General features: G+C 43.5%; 1 long non-coding RNA gene across 1 annotated transcript in view; it reads left to right on the plus strand.

Annotated features, from left to right (window-relative positions):
- The window catches only part of LOC117201675 (uncharacterized), a 282,833-nt gene that overhangs the window by 250,316 nt on the left and 18,038 nt on the right, over positions 1–14,479 (plus strand). Inside the window, exon 3 of the long non-coding RNA XR_004483740.2 lies at positions 3,981–4,114. This is a non-coding gene — a long non-coding RNA (uncharacterized LOC117201675). The remainder of the gene's footprint in view (positions 1–3,980; positions 4,115–14,479) is intronic.

Here is a 14,479-nt window from a genome sequence, read left to right on the forward strand (position 1 = left end):
GAAACCAAGGGTTTCAGTGAGGTGCATTCCCACCTGAAGAAACAAAATATGAATGGGGTTGGTAAGGAAAAAGGGCAGCATGGCAGCTGAGCACCCAGCAGTGTCTGCCAGCCTTCCCATCCCTTATCCTGAGCCCCTGCTCCTGGCTTCTCCACCCAGGCCAGGTCTCCTAACTGCGGGCAGGGGAGCTCTAACTCTAGATACCAAACGTGAATGCCTCGATGGTGGCCTTGCCTCCTTGTGGGGGTGTGGCCTCCTTGTGGGGGTGTGGCCTCCTTGTGGGGGTGTGGCCTCTTGGGCATTACTTCCTGCTCCTCCAGCCTGACACCATATTGCTGGGACCACTTTATTTCCGTATTCATTCAGTTAACAAATACTCTTGAGCAACTTCTATGTGTCAAGGACTGTTCTAGATATGAGAGATATGGAAGACACCAAGATCTCAAGGTCATACCCTTCACGGACCTTACATTAGAATGGGAGAAATTGGGTTTCCACCCCCGCGTTGTCCCCTTACCTGGGCACGTCTGTGCAGGACACAGCCTGCACCAGTGTTTATTCCCCTGATGATCCTGATCATTCCCCAGGGATCAAGGCTTCTGGCCTTCTCTCTCTCTCTACCAGAAGTCAGGAAAAAAGAAAAGCAAACATTATTTTTTTTTCCGAAATGAACCCACCGACCTATTCCAAGTCTCTTATGTTGTTCAACAGGATATTTACCATCTCGGTCTGAAGCACCTGCCTCTGGGTCACTCCATTTGCTCAGAGCTTCCTCAGGGAGAGTATTTTCACTTTCTTCCTGCATGAGAGACTTTGCTTTAAACACCAGTTCCAGTTTGCACCTTTACAGCCACCAGGAGTTCAGGAAATGTGGGATCCCATCCAACATATATCTCCTAGAGATTCCTCCCAGAGCAGTTCTGCCCATTGACAGTTCACAGCTTAATTTCCTGGGCACATTTGCATTGACAGTCTGTGTGTCCTGAAGCTCCTTCATCAAATTCAAATTCAGGTTTTATTTGAGTCTAGTTGATGTGTTGCTTTGAACCTCTTCTTCTATTAGGGAAAGGGGATGATAAAATCTCAGGCCTGACTTACCCCACTAACTCAGAACCTCATGTATAAAGGAAATATGACAGTATCAGAGTCATCATATGCAAAGGTATTCAGAGAGAAAGGGGGTCCTTGAGGAGGTTTGAAGGTTCTGTGTGCAGGGGATCAAGGGTAATGTGGTTGAATTTATAAATTTCTCAACTTCCCAACGTCTACTCCTTACCAAACTGCCTCATCTCCAGCTCCCATGCTCTGTTTTGTGTTCTCTGTCCCAACTAAACATGGGATTTCCTCTCATTTCAAAACCTTCCCTCAAGTGCTTTTCCCTGCTCCCTGCCAAGCACATCTTTCAAATTCATCGTTCAGGATATTCCTCCTCCTTAAACTTGGCACATACGTGCCAGCCTACCTGTCCTCACCCTGCTCAGCCTGACTCTCCCTTGGCACTTGTATATAGCTGTGTCCAACTACCATCACCTTGCCCCTTTACTGATGGCTGTGCTGATTCATCATGAAATGTTACAACTCAGAAAAGGGACATCAGGGTCTTCTACATCCTTGGGAACTCCCCATTATAGATTGTGTAACTCGTCGTCCAAAATAGATCATCTGTAAATGAGGCCGCTGCAGGTTTAAGATGCAAATTTTCTCTTCGGCAGGCTTGATATTCTAGGCAATTTACATTGGAGACTGCAGAGCAGTGGGTGTGTAACTGGTTCCAACCTGTCTGGGTGGTGACGCAATCGTGGGGAGGCCATCTGTGTTTCCTCCATCTGCTGAAGCTTCTCTGCACCTAAGCAAGTGCAATAAACCAACAGCCTCGCCTCTCTGAGCAGCCTTCTCCGACTGGACCCCTCCTCTTTGGGAGTCTACTGACTCTGAGGCTCCAGGGCTATAGGTCTATAGATGGATCACGGTTCCATGCACGTGCCAATAAAGAATTGCAAAACCTCTGAGCCTCAGTTCCCTTATCAATAAAATGGGATGATTATGTATTCCTCATAAGTTTGATGTGAAGACTGTGTGAGAAAATGTGCAATGAAACCCTTTGTACATTGCAGGCGCTCAGCATTGTTAATTCTCTGCCCCTCTCTATCGTATTCTCCTGCCGGGATATTCATTGTGCGTTTGCATGAAGTCTCATTTCCCCTCCATTATTGTGAAGCCCTCCAGGACAAAAGTCATATCTTATTTGTCTTTACATAGGGAAGAGTAAGGTGATAGAAGGAACATAAAACCATCTTGGTCATGGACCTGCCATTCATCATCTGTGTGACATTGGGCTAGTTCACTTGTCAGTAAAACAGGGGGTTTGGTTTAGACGATTGCTAAGGTCTGTGTGTCTGACCTAAATCCCCTAAAGAACTTAGTAAATGGGCATCTAGGAAGCGTGAGACCCGAGACATTTTAATAGATGAGTAGGAGAATGTCCAATGTCTTAATGGCATTGTGGTCACACTGGGAGTTCCTTCCAATTGGGCTCATTCAAGCCCAGCAGGACTAGAGAGCTTGATCCTGCTACAGCTTCTCAGGCCCACAGAAAGAAGGTGTCCCTTGGGACCGAAGCCCCACCCCAAGCCAAATTCTAAGAACCAGGAAAGCATGTCACAAGAGTACACACCGTTCCCTACATCACATCCATTCAACTGCCCAGCAAGACTGATGTGAGGATGCTGGTGGGAATGACGGATTGAGAGATAGGAGTCTAAACTCAGGCTCTGCTATTTCCCTTCCATTTTTTTTCTCACAGCTGATGCTGGAAGCTAAGGTACACAGCTGGTGAGCAAATGTTTGGTACCTTCCCCACCCACTGATAGTGTAATGAAAGTCAGTATTGATGCTGAGAATTGCTTTGAATTATCAGGTAAAAAATGCTATATGGGTTGGATTATAAAACTGCCAATTCTATGACCATATCTTTGTACAAGGAGGAAGGTTTTTCCCTGTGTCATGCCATTCATTTAAAGTTATACACAACCTGACAAATTTGCTATAAACAACCAATCAATTGAGATAGTATCTTTGAGCCTGTGTTAAACAAAGCTGGGATGAAGGTTCCTGTTCGTGGCTTGTTCCTGGTACCATCACAAGAATATCTACCACATTTGTTTCTAATGAGCTCGTTTGGATCTTTCCTTAAGAATGCTAAGACACAGGATCACTCCGATGAAACGTCATTTCTGTCTCTAAGACCAGGAACCTCAAACAATACAAGTTTCTATAATTAATTGACATTGGCCAAAGGTCAAACTAGTGGGAGGAAGGGGTTGTAAATTAGTCACCAAAGGGAAATGACTTATCCAGCTCAAGAGATAAGTTAACCTACCTGTGGCCCTAACCTCCATTTCAGCACAGTCCTCGTTTGGAAATCTGGACTGGAAGGCAGTAAGGTAAAGAGGTGTAACTCATTCTAAGATGTGAGCTCCTGGCAATTTTCCATTTTCACAAATTCTTGAGTTTAAGAATTTGCAGAAGGACTTGGAAACAGATGTTATGAAGACTGCCAACTCAAATGCACCTAGGCGTCACTAATATATCCTGCTTCATCAGTTTGGAATATGAAATAACCTCGCATTTCTTTGCAAGTTCAATTTATAATAACTTTAAACCCCTGTGCTCACTGAGAAGAGAAGTCTATACTTTCTTTGCTGGCCATTGCTCATGAGGAGACTAAGAACCCAAGTCCACATTCACTCAGGGAAGAAGATGACAGCTCTTGCTGTGTCTCTACTGAAAGCATTAGTCCATCGGTCTAGTGCAAGCAGAAAGGCTGCTGCCACCAATCATCTGGGGTCGGGGAAGTCGGCAGGGCAGAGTGCTTCTCCCTAGAGTGCCATGTTCCACTCAGCTATGAGGCTCCATGCCACAGCAGGTGGGGTTCCAGCAGGGGAAGTCTTCGTGATCAGTACTCTTTCTCACATCCTCAGCTGTTTTCCACTGGGCATGGACACTGTATGAAGATGAGTGAATCGGGAAAGGACAATGTCAGTGCCAGACCAGCTCTCCTCTTGGACCATCTTGACCCTGTTCTCGAACTGAAGGCACTTGAATGTACCTGATGGTGAGTTTCCCCTTGAGCCCACCCTAAAGACTTTTCTTGCCAAGTTAATTCAATTTAAAACATTTCCGTATTTCAGAGACGTTCTAATAACTTGGAGTATCTAAAACAAGGACTTTGAGCCTTGTTTCTCTTCAACCTCCAAAGAATCCCCCGAATCCCATTATAAGTACAGGATTGGTACTTAAAGGAGTGCACTGTCTAATGCCATTGCCAATAGCAGTCAAGCACTAAGACTTTGTTAAGTCAGGGAATACCCTCTTACAATGCTTACATGTGAACCCTGGGTGAGCACTAGCCTTACATCAACTGAACCTCTCATATAGCTCAGCCCACGTCAAAGTGCCTACGTCAAAGTGATTTGATAGCTAGAATCAGAAACAGCAACTTTTAAAATGACCTTTTTCAAATAATGATAATGAAATAATAATTTTAAGTCCTACGTCACTGGGTGATAAAGACAGACCGATAGTCTGTGGGAATTGACTACATGCTGAGTACTTTCATACGTATCATCCTTATTAATACTCAGTGAAAAGGAAAGAGGAGGAAGGGAAGGGCCCTGAGCCCCGAGATGTGCAGATACTATGCTAGTCCTGATGTACTCTGTCTCATTAGAAAGCTAAGGCTGGGAGAAGTTAAGGAACCTGTCAATGTTCACACAGCCAGTACATGGCAGAGCTGGGATTCAGAATCAAGTCTTCATAACTCCAGCATCCATGTCTTAACCGCTGTACCCTAAGGCCTCTCTGGCTTAGCAATGAGGCAAGTTGTTATCTCATCAAAGCGGCACAAAACACAAAGTATGAGGTCCATCTAAAATTCTATCGCCGGGCTTCCCTGGTGGCGCAGTGGTTGGGAATCCGCCTGCCGATGAAGGGAACAAGGGTTCAATCCCTGGCCCGGAAAGATCCCACATCTTTCCCACAGTTGTTGCTGCGGAGCAACTAAGCCCGTGCTCCACAACTGCTGAGCCTGTGCTCTAGAGCCCATGAGCCACAACTACTGAAGCCCGTGCGCCTAGAGCCCGTGCTCTGCAACAGGAGAAGCCACCGCAATGAGAAGCCTGCGCACCGCAACTAGAGAAAGCCCGCGCGCCGCAACTAGAGAAAGCCCACGCGCAGCAACGAAGACCCAACACAGCCAAAAATAAATAAATAAAATAAATAAATAAAAATTCTATCTCCTTCTCTCCTTGTAGCTCTGTTCCATGCCAGGTGTGCTTTGGTGATTAATGCTTTTGAAGCTCTGGGTGTGTCCAGATGATCTGCTATCTACAGCACACAAATGGGAAATTTCAAGATGGTGTTCTTTAACAGGCTTGCCACCAAATGCTGTCAGAAAACTAAAATTGTCCAGGCTATTTTGAGACCAAACTCAAAGTTTTATCCAGCTTCTCCTCAAAGTAAATTGACATCCATGAATCTCGGAGCTGTTCTCTGCCTCACATTTTAGTTGGAGTCCTATAGCTAGAGTTTGTGTTCAAATTCATGTCCCTGTGTTGACCCTAACGCTTCTGAAAAGCCCAGTGGAATTACAGGGTCTCAGGTGGAATTGGGGGCCTGCCTTCATTTGCTTCAAAATAAAGACAAGAGTTGAATCAGAAGGTGAACACAGTACCAGGAATAAAATTAGAATCGCCCGTCTTATGTTTACACACCTCATAAGCTGAATGTGGGCGTAGCTTGTTTACTTTTAAGTATAAATTACCAAGTTTTCCCACCTTGAGATAGAAACCTGACCTGTGAGACAGAATTTTCTCTTCTTCCTTCCTTTTCTAACAAGTAGGGATGACTCGGTGAAATGTGTGTTGGTTTTCATTCCAGGTGAGAAAGTAGAAGTAAGGCCGCAAATTCTGAGTAATGCATCTAAGATGCATCTGAGACCAGACTGGACGGGACACTAAAACAAACAGTAACGAGGACCGGAAATGTCACCCCCCCCCCCACCCGCCCCATCATTGGCGCTTGACACTTGGTCCTGGGTCCTGGTGTCCTCATAGTCACTGTGTAGCAAAGGAAGTGATGCAGGGTGACACACACAGAGAATCTTTTCCTGGAAATGGGTTCAGAGGACAGCTTATTATACACAGTAAGCCCTTGTGTATGTGATTGAAAATAAACTCGGACAGTGCATCAGGATACAGTTATGTGTTGAAAGGCGAAAATCCACCTATCCACACGCCCTGACCGAAGCCTTTGCCCGAGCCTGGAATCCCATCCCAGGACCTCAGACTAAGTGATCAGACACTTCTTTACCCAGAGTCCAGTGACTTAGAGATAGACTTCCATGGAATTTAAACTTAGTTTAAAAAACACATAACTTTTTGGGACTTCCCTGGTGGCGCAGTGGTTAAGAATCCGCCTGCCAATGCAGGGGACATTGGTTCTATCCCTGGGACGGGAAGGTACCATATGCCGCGGAGCAACTAAGCCCATGTGTCACAACTACTGAGCCTGCGCTCTAGAGCCCGCGAGTCACAACTTCTGAGCCCACGTGCCACAACTACTGAAGCCCGCGAGCCTAGAGGCCGTGCTCTGCAACAAAGAGAAGCCACCGCAATGAGAAGCCTGCGCACCGCAACGAAGAGTAGCCCCTGCTCGCCGCAATCAGAGAAAGCCCGCGCGCAGCAGCGAAAGCCCAACACAGCCAAAAATAAATAAATACATAAATACATTTATAAAAAAAATAAAATAAAAATAAAAAACACATAACTTTTGGGGTCTTTTTAAGAAAGGAGACCATGTTGTATGAGACGGTCACATGATCTTTTATCTGTCAGCTCGTTACTGGTTACCCAGATGCCACTGTGGAGGGACTATTCTGGGTCATCTTTCACATATTTTCCTCCATTCATTGTTCTTGATATTATCCAGTCACAGCGTGTTTGTTGGCCCCAAGCTGTATGAATGAAAAATATGACAAACTTTCAAGCTTTGTCCCTCTGGACAGAAAAAAAATAATAATAATTTTTTTATCATTGCTTTTGATTCTCTACTGAAGTTCTTGTTAAGAAAATAACATTTCTGGACCAGAAAATGGTGTATATGGGTCAGGCTGTTATGTCTTTTCTTCCCCCATGATGTACATCTCAGTTGAAATGTTTCCTTCCTGTCTTCCTTTCCCATGCTGCACAGCTATGGTTCTGGAGCTGACTGTATAATTTCAAGACGATAATTTTCTATCAACTTAAAACACTTAGGAGGACTCAGGAAAAAGTCTTTTGGCACCTACTTAGGGAGAACTATTATTCTGGTTGCAGTAACATTTTGGAAATAAGAAGTGTCTTTAGTCTCATGATTACATAAATTTCTCCTTGGCAAACAAGGATTATTCTGGCATTGTGGGCCTAGAATTTAAGACATCATCTTTTTTACCTAAATTCCCTTTCTGTGAATCTACATTGTTGGTGAGGACACAACCCAGGGAGGTATTTTTTGTAATTCAGTGCTCAAGAATATGGACAAAGGTTCAGGGGACTTAAATATTTTAAATTGTTTTAGCAGGTCCAGAGGACTGGGAGGGGGAATCACAGCTTCTCATTCAGTTAGCCCAGGGACAGCTACAGGAGAGAGCTCTAGGGCACACGGGGGGGAAGCATGGCTCCTGTATTTTCATAATAGGCTCCCTGAAACAGAAACATTTCAGGTAGTAAATGAGTCCCAGTGGCAGCTTCATGCTATAAAAAGAGTTAGAACTTTTGCCTTAAGTATAGGTTCCCAGCCTGTGCACTGTGGGCTCCTGGCAGTCTGCAGTTTTGTAAAGGATGAGAAATTGGGTAGAAAATAGCCTGGATGGTATGTCTCATACAATAGTGTCCTAGGTCAACTAACATAGTGGCTAAGGCCCTGGAGCCTTACAGGTTCGAATCCTGGCTATGCCTCTTACTAGTCGTATGGACCTGAACAAGTTATTTCCCTTCTGAGTGCTTCCGTTTCTTCATTTCTGCAAAATGTGGACTAGTGTCACATACTTAGGAGTCAACACACTTTGACTATTGTTACTGTTTGACAGATATATAAGTGGCTGCCATCATGATAAATTAAAAAGACATTCAGGGACTTCCCTGGTGGCGCAGTGGTTAAGACTCCACGCTCCCAATGCAAGGGGCCCGGGTTCGACCCCTGCTCAGGGAACTAGATCCCACATGCATGCCACAACTAAGAGTTCGCATGCCGCAACTAAGGAGCACATGTGCTGCAACTAAGGAGTCCCTGTCACAACTAAGACCTGGTGCAACCAAATAAATAAAATAAGTAAAAAATAAATTTAAAAAATCATTTGAATGTGATTTCATTGCTACTCTTTGCAAATATATAAAGTTTCAGTGGATGGAAACCAAATGTAGGATTACCATCATATGGGAGATCCTTGTTCTCAGAAAGGGATAGAAGGAATAAAGAGGTGGGGCTGAGTTATCCTAAAATAGAGAAGAAGATATATATGACAGGCAAGGCCAATGTCTCCCATTAAGCACAGTAGATAGATAGTCTAGGACTCATGACACTTTTAAGAGCTCATAAAAATGTTCTTTATTTAATAAATTCATTTATTTTATTTCTATTTATTTTCAGCTGTATTGGGTCTTTGTTGCTGCTCCCTGGCTTTCTCTAGTGGCAGCAAGTGGGGGATACTCTTCATTGCGGTGCGCGGGCTTCTCACTGAAGTGGCTTCTCTTGTTGCGGAGCACAGGCTCTAGAGCGCAGGCTCAGTAGTTGTGGCTCGCGGGCTCTAGAGCACAGGCTCAGTAGTTGTGGCTCACGGGCTTAGTTGCTCCGCGGCATGTGGGATCTTCCCAGACCAGGGCTCGAGCCCGTGTCCGCTGCAATGGCAGGCGGATTCTTAACCACTGCACCACCAGGGAAGCCCATAAAAATGTTCTTTTAAAATTACAAGAAATGTTTTAATATGTAATATTTAGCATAGAACTTTTGCGTATAATTTTAATATTTTTATAGGGGAAGGGTCCAATGAATACAAAGGCATTAGGGCCCACGGAGGTCATAATGTTGCCCTGACTTGGCAAGTGCCTCTGTTACATTTGCTCATGTACTTCTCTGTGTCCCCTACTGAATGGGGAGATCTTTGAGCAGAGATTGCATCCTCTTTGCCACTGTACACACAAAGCCTGTTGTGGTGCCTGGCACATAATAGGCAGCCAGTAAATATTTGGTGAATGAAGGAAATGATTAGCATTTTGGGTCACATGCAACAAGCGTGATGCCCTGGAAAGAGGGTTGTTGCTAAGTCTCTATGCGAGCCAATCTGAAGGCAGCCTAGAAGCGCATTTGAAAGTGGTGTCTGTGTTCCATGGATGAATATTTAAAAGGATGGAAAAGTCATTGAGTAGGGCAAAAGAGAGAGAGAGAGACATATTCTGTTTTCTCTGGATTTTCTTTAGACCAGTCTTTGCATGAAAGACTGAAAGTTTAGGTCCGACTGGGGCCCAGCTCCTGGGAAGGGAGCCCTCAGAGATGGGTCTTGGAAGAGTGAGGCTATTTGTAGCAGAAGGGGCAATGCTACCGCAGAGATTTGAGAACACCCTCCCAACCCTCCCTTAGAGCTCTTCTGGGTCCTCCACTGCCTGAGGCAGGGAAGGGAGAAGGTACTTGGAGGCAACACCTCCAAGAAGCCAAGCTCTGTATGGTAACTAAGAACCAATCCAATTGGAGTCAAGTTGAAACATCAAGGTTCTGATCTGAGATCACGGTGAGCTGGATCCACTTCATGGAACACTGGGAGGTGGCAGAGGAGATCTGGGAGGCAGAGGACAGAACTGGGGAGAAGAGTGCAAAAAATCAAGATAACTAAAGTCTGGGGGAAAAGGGAAAATATTTTTACTTTGGATTTTTAGGTGAATTAAAAATCTTTTGGGCTTCCCTGGTGGCGCAGTGGTTGAGAGTCCGCCTGCCGATGCAGGGGACGCGGGTTCGTGCCCCGGTCCGGGAAGATCCCACATGCCGCGGAGCGGCTGGGCCCGTGAGCCATGGCCGCTGAGCCTGCGCGTCCGGAGCCTGTGCTCCGCAACGGGAGAGGCCACAGCAGTGAGAGGCCCGCGTACCGCAAAAAAAAAAAAAAAAAACTTTTGCTTCAATTCTTGTATTCAAAAATATTTCAAATACACTGATCTATTTACAATTGGGAATATCATATAGAAATCAAAATAAGTAACAATATGAATGATTCTTAGCAATAAAATACTTAGTTTAAAAAAGTCCCAAAGTATTATATACAGCCTGATAACTTGAGAAATTTTTATATGGAGAGTTTTAAATACTATAATTTCCTCCATGTACCCACCACTCAGCTTCCATCTTGGCTGATCTTGCCTCATCTATATGCTTTGGCCCTCCTTTATTATTTTGAAGAAAATCTCAGTCATCAGAGAATACCATTTTTATAATGTTAAAAATAACTAAAATTTAAAAAATATTTTCATGAATACAGTACATGCAGTAAAACTATATCAAAAGAGACTCAAAGCCTTGAGAAGCACAGCACTTTGGATGACAGTGACTGTGGGTGAGGGGAGTGTCAATGTGTAGACTAGCGTCTGAGATTTTGTCTTGAATGGCCAGTTCTGGGTACTTATCACCTTGTTAAAAATAACTGCTTAAAGAATTAGCTAGACACATAAAAGTAGATCATTCAAGAACCAACATGAAAGAGTACGTGAACCAAGCATTCAAATTCATCCAGTTCTGTGCACTAAGAGTCCCATTGGTCCCCTTTTCTGTCTGAGTGAATGAAGTCATCATTGCCTTCCTTTTCAAAGGTGACTACTGTGTGTGCCAGAAGAGGACTTTGAATCTCACTTGTCTGAGGTCCTGGTTAGATGGGTTGGACTATGCATGCATCCATAAGCATGCCCTGGTCCTTTTTGCTTTAACCCACTTCACTTTGCCTTACTCCTGCCTGAATTCTGGGACCTATAACCACAGCTTGGTAGAAGAGGCAGCAGAATAATTGCGTCCTGCATCGGAGAGGCACATTCATTACAGCCAAATGTACCGTGAGGGCTCCAATAAGATGCATGTGCAGCGAACTTTATTTCTGGCAGGAGAAATTTCAGAGCAAGGGGGAAGATAGGGAGGAAGGAAGAAGAGAGAGAGGAGAGAGGTGAAACAGAAAGACAGAGAAAGAAAGCAGGGAGAGTGTTTACTCATAGCTATTTACAGTATATATTTTCTCAATCCAAGATGTATTTAAATGGATTAATTTGAAGAACTGTTCAAATTTGAACAGCTCTTGAAATTTGAAGAACTTTCAGCCTGTGTCCTGACTTGAGTTTTAGATGTCAATACAATTTTGGTCAGTTGAATTGCTTGATTTAATTAACTCTGAGCTATTAAGAAAAGGGGTGGGGGCAGAGTGTAATGCATTGAGACCCCCTCTTTTAACCCATGTTCTGACCTATTGAGCAGGTCATGTAAGCTCTCTGGGTCTCAGTTTCCACATCTGTGAAAACAAGGAGGATGGACTAGAAGATTCTAGGATCCATTTCAGGGGTAACATTTTGTGATTTTCAGTGCTTGAACAGACCATAAATAGCACAGACAAGGGTATTTCACAGGGATTTAAAAGACCAGTACATTTGGTCTCTGACTCCCCAGACTGATGTTCTGTTTCTATACAAGCAGTAGCTTAGGTCTTGAGCTGTCATGTATTTCCACATTTTCTTATGATTTGAAACCTTAAAAGGAAATGAGGGTTGCAAAATCTTCTCCACAAACCCCTGTGTTAAATGGAGCAAAACTTTTCTTAAATAAGGAAGAGTTCTCTGAATGGGAACAGCCACTAAATCAACCTCAGATTCTAGGTATTCGCTAACACAAGTCACAGGTAGAAAATGTCTCTCTAGTTTGGAGAACCCTAGGATACTGAGAACCAGTCCTGAAATACGCACACATACACACACACACACACACACACACACACACACACACACCACATTTATAATTGAAGGAAGCATCTTTTTTCAGTCTGTGCAGTCTGATTTAGGGCCCAGAATCATGGCTCTTCTATCTAGAGAGGAACAGGTGACAAGACATTAGATGGTGTGCTTAATATGTGATGAAGGTCAAGTATGTGATGAACACATTATTTAATAAATAGTGCTGGGATCACTATTTGTTCATCTGAAAAATGTCAAGTTGAACCCTTAACTCACATTATATACTTAAATACATTCCAGATGGACTAAAAAATTAAATAGAAAAGTAAAACTACAAACTAAGTAGAAAAAACATGTATATAATTTTGGATTGAGAAGCCTTTTCCAAGACAGAAACTATGAAGAAATAGGTGGATAAATTTGACAACCTAACAGTTTTATATTTCTGTACATCCTAAAAATATAAAAGTTAAAGGCACAGGACAAACATGGTAAAGAATCAGTATCTCCCTGATAGCAAGAATTCTTATTAGTCAATTCAGAAAAGATACCCCTCCAAAAGAAAAAAAAAAATGGGCATAGGCAGTTGGCAAGAAAGAAGTAGAAAATAGCCTCAGGGATAATCAAAGTACAATAAATTAAAACAACAAGATACTATTTTGCCCATGAAGTCAAAGAGTTAAAGGACTGATAATAGCCTTGGTAATGGTGTGGTGAAATTAACACTCTAAGGTTAGGTTTACTCTTGGCTTTAGTATAAAATCTTAGGAAAGGCATGAAAGCTTTCTGAGCCTCAACTTTGTCATCTCTAAAATGGAGCACATGATAGTCTCACAGGGTGAGTGTAAAGATTAGATGAGATAATGAATTTTAAAAACAACTTTGTAAATTCGAAAGGAATAGACACACAGCTATACAAGTATAATATACAGGTCTAATTATTGGGTCTGATAAGCCAGGTGGACCAGTGCTATGCCTCAAAGAAAAAAAGGGAGATGGAGGGGTAAGTAAACTTGCTTCCTCAATGCCATATTTAAGCTACTGTACTACTCAGGTAAGTGCCTTGAAAGAGCTGTGTGGCATTGAAGCTTCAGTAAGCTACAGTTTAGAGGTGCTGCTAACAAGGACTGAGGCAGCTGGATATTGTCATAGGAGCAGCAGACACAAAGAGGGCCCTAAAAATGATGTTGGCAGGAGTGGATGCCCCCAAACCACCATTCATTGGCAGCAGCCATGATAAGAAGTAGTGATGGAAGCCACTTCCAATGACAGAAACTTCCCCAGTGGAGCATCTGCTGAGTGTGGTCCCTGGTACAGGACTGTGTCCCAGGAGAGGAGCCACTAGCAGCGAGGTCAGTAAGCCTGGCAGGAATTACCCTTGGAGCTACCGTTGAGAGTGGCGGCTCAGAGATGGCACTGTGGAGATCCCGGGGGAGGTGGAGACCGTTGGTCTTCTGTGTAGTAGTTAAAACATGTGGGCTTCAGACCAGGCTTCCTGGGTTCAATTCCTGATTCTACCAGGATTTATGTGACCTTGGGGAAGGTCTCTGTGCATCACTTTTCAGAGTTGTTAAATGTAGATAATAATTGCATCTCACTGATATGGTTATTGTGAGAATGATATGAGTTAACACACATAAAGCATTTAAAGATTCATGGGCCATAATACGTGCCTCGCTCATGTTAAGTATATATTATTGCTGTGGTTATCGGTAATCCTACTGCTATCACTACCATCATCTTCTTTAAGAGAGACTAACAGCTTCTCACTAGGAAACTTGGCCTCACTGGAGGCTTATATTTTTGGTTGTCACCACCATGCAAGACCTAGAGCTCCTCTATTTTTCCAAAAAGAAAGAAGGTCTAATAAAAGAGCTGTCATTGTAGCAGTAGATTATTCCCCTTGCTACATAGAGAAGTACTCATCTGTCATTTGACTCCGCCTCCTCTTTTCCATGGAAAGAAAGAAAGTAAAAGTCTTCAGCCTGCACTATGGGAACTTACAGCATTCACCAAGATGCAGCAGCCTCTCACATCCACCAGAGACCCCTTTCAGGTTCACAGTCTCAAATCCATGCTCCAAACAAGCGCCCCCAGTGGGAGGACTATTACTGTACCCCAGCAACAGAGAAGCCAAGTATAACTTCTGTTTCATGTATTCAACAGTAAGTTCAAATATCTCAACCATGAATATTTCTTAGAGAATATCCCATGATGGTTTTGGAATTTCCAATATAGAGGAGCTTGATAAAAAAATGAATGAGAGCAGGTCAAACTTCACTTCCCAAATGACTTTGCCCTTCCCTTCTAGGTCAAAGTGTGCTTTGTGCCCTGGTGTTAGTGGTGCTATAAAGCAAAACCTTTTCCCTATGTAATTTTGAAATTAAAAAGATTTGAGAAACTAATTTTAAAATACAGCATTTGGGTGACTGTGACCAGTGACACGTGCAGAGTGAACCTGCAGTCAGGGATGT

This window comes from Orcinus orca, chromosome 3, assembly GCF_937001465.1.
Source record: "Orcinus orca chromosome 3, mOrcOrc1.1, whole genome shotgun sequence".
NCBI classification, from domain to species: domain Eukaryota; kingdom Metazoa; phylum Chordata; class Mammalia; order Artiodactyla; family Delphinidae; genus Orcinus; species Orcinus orca.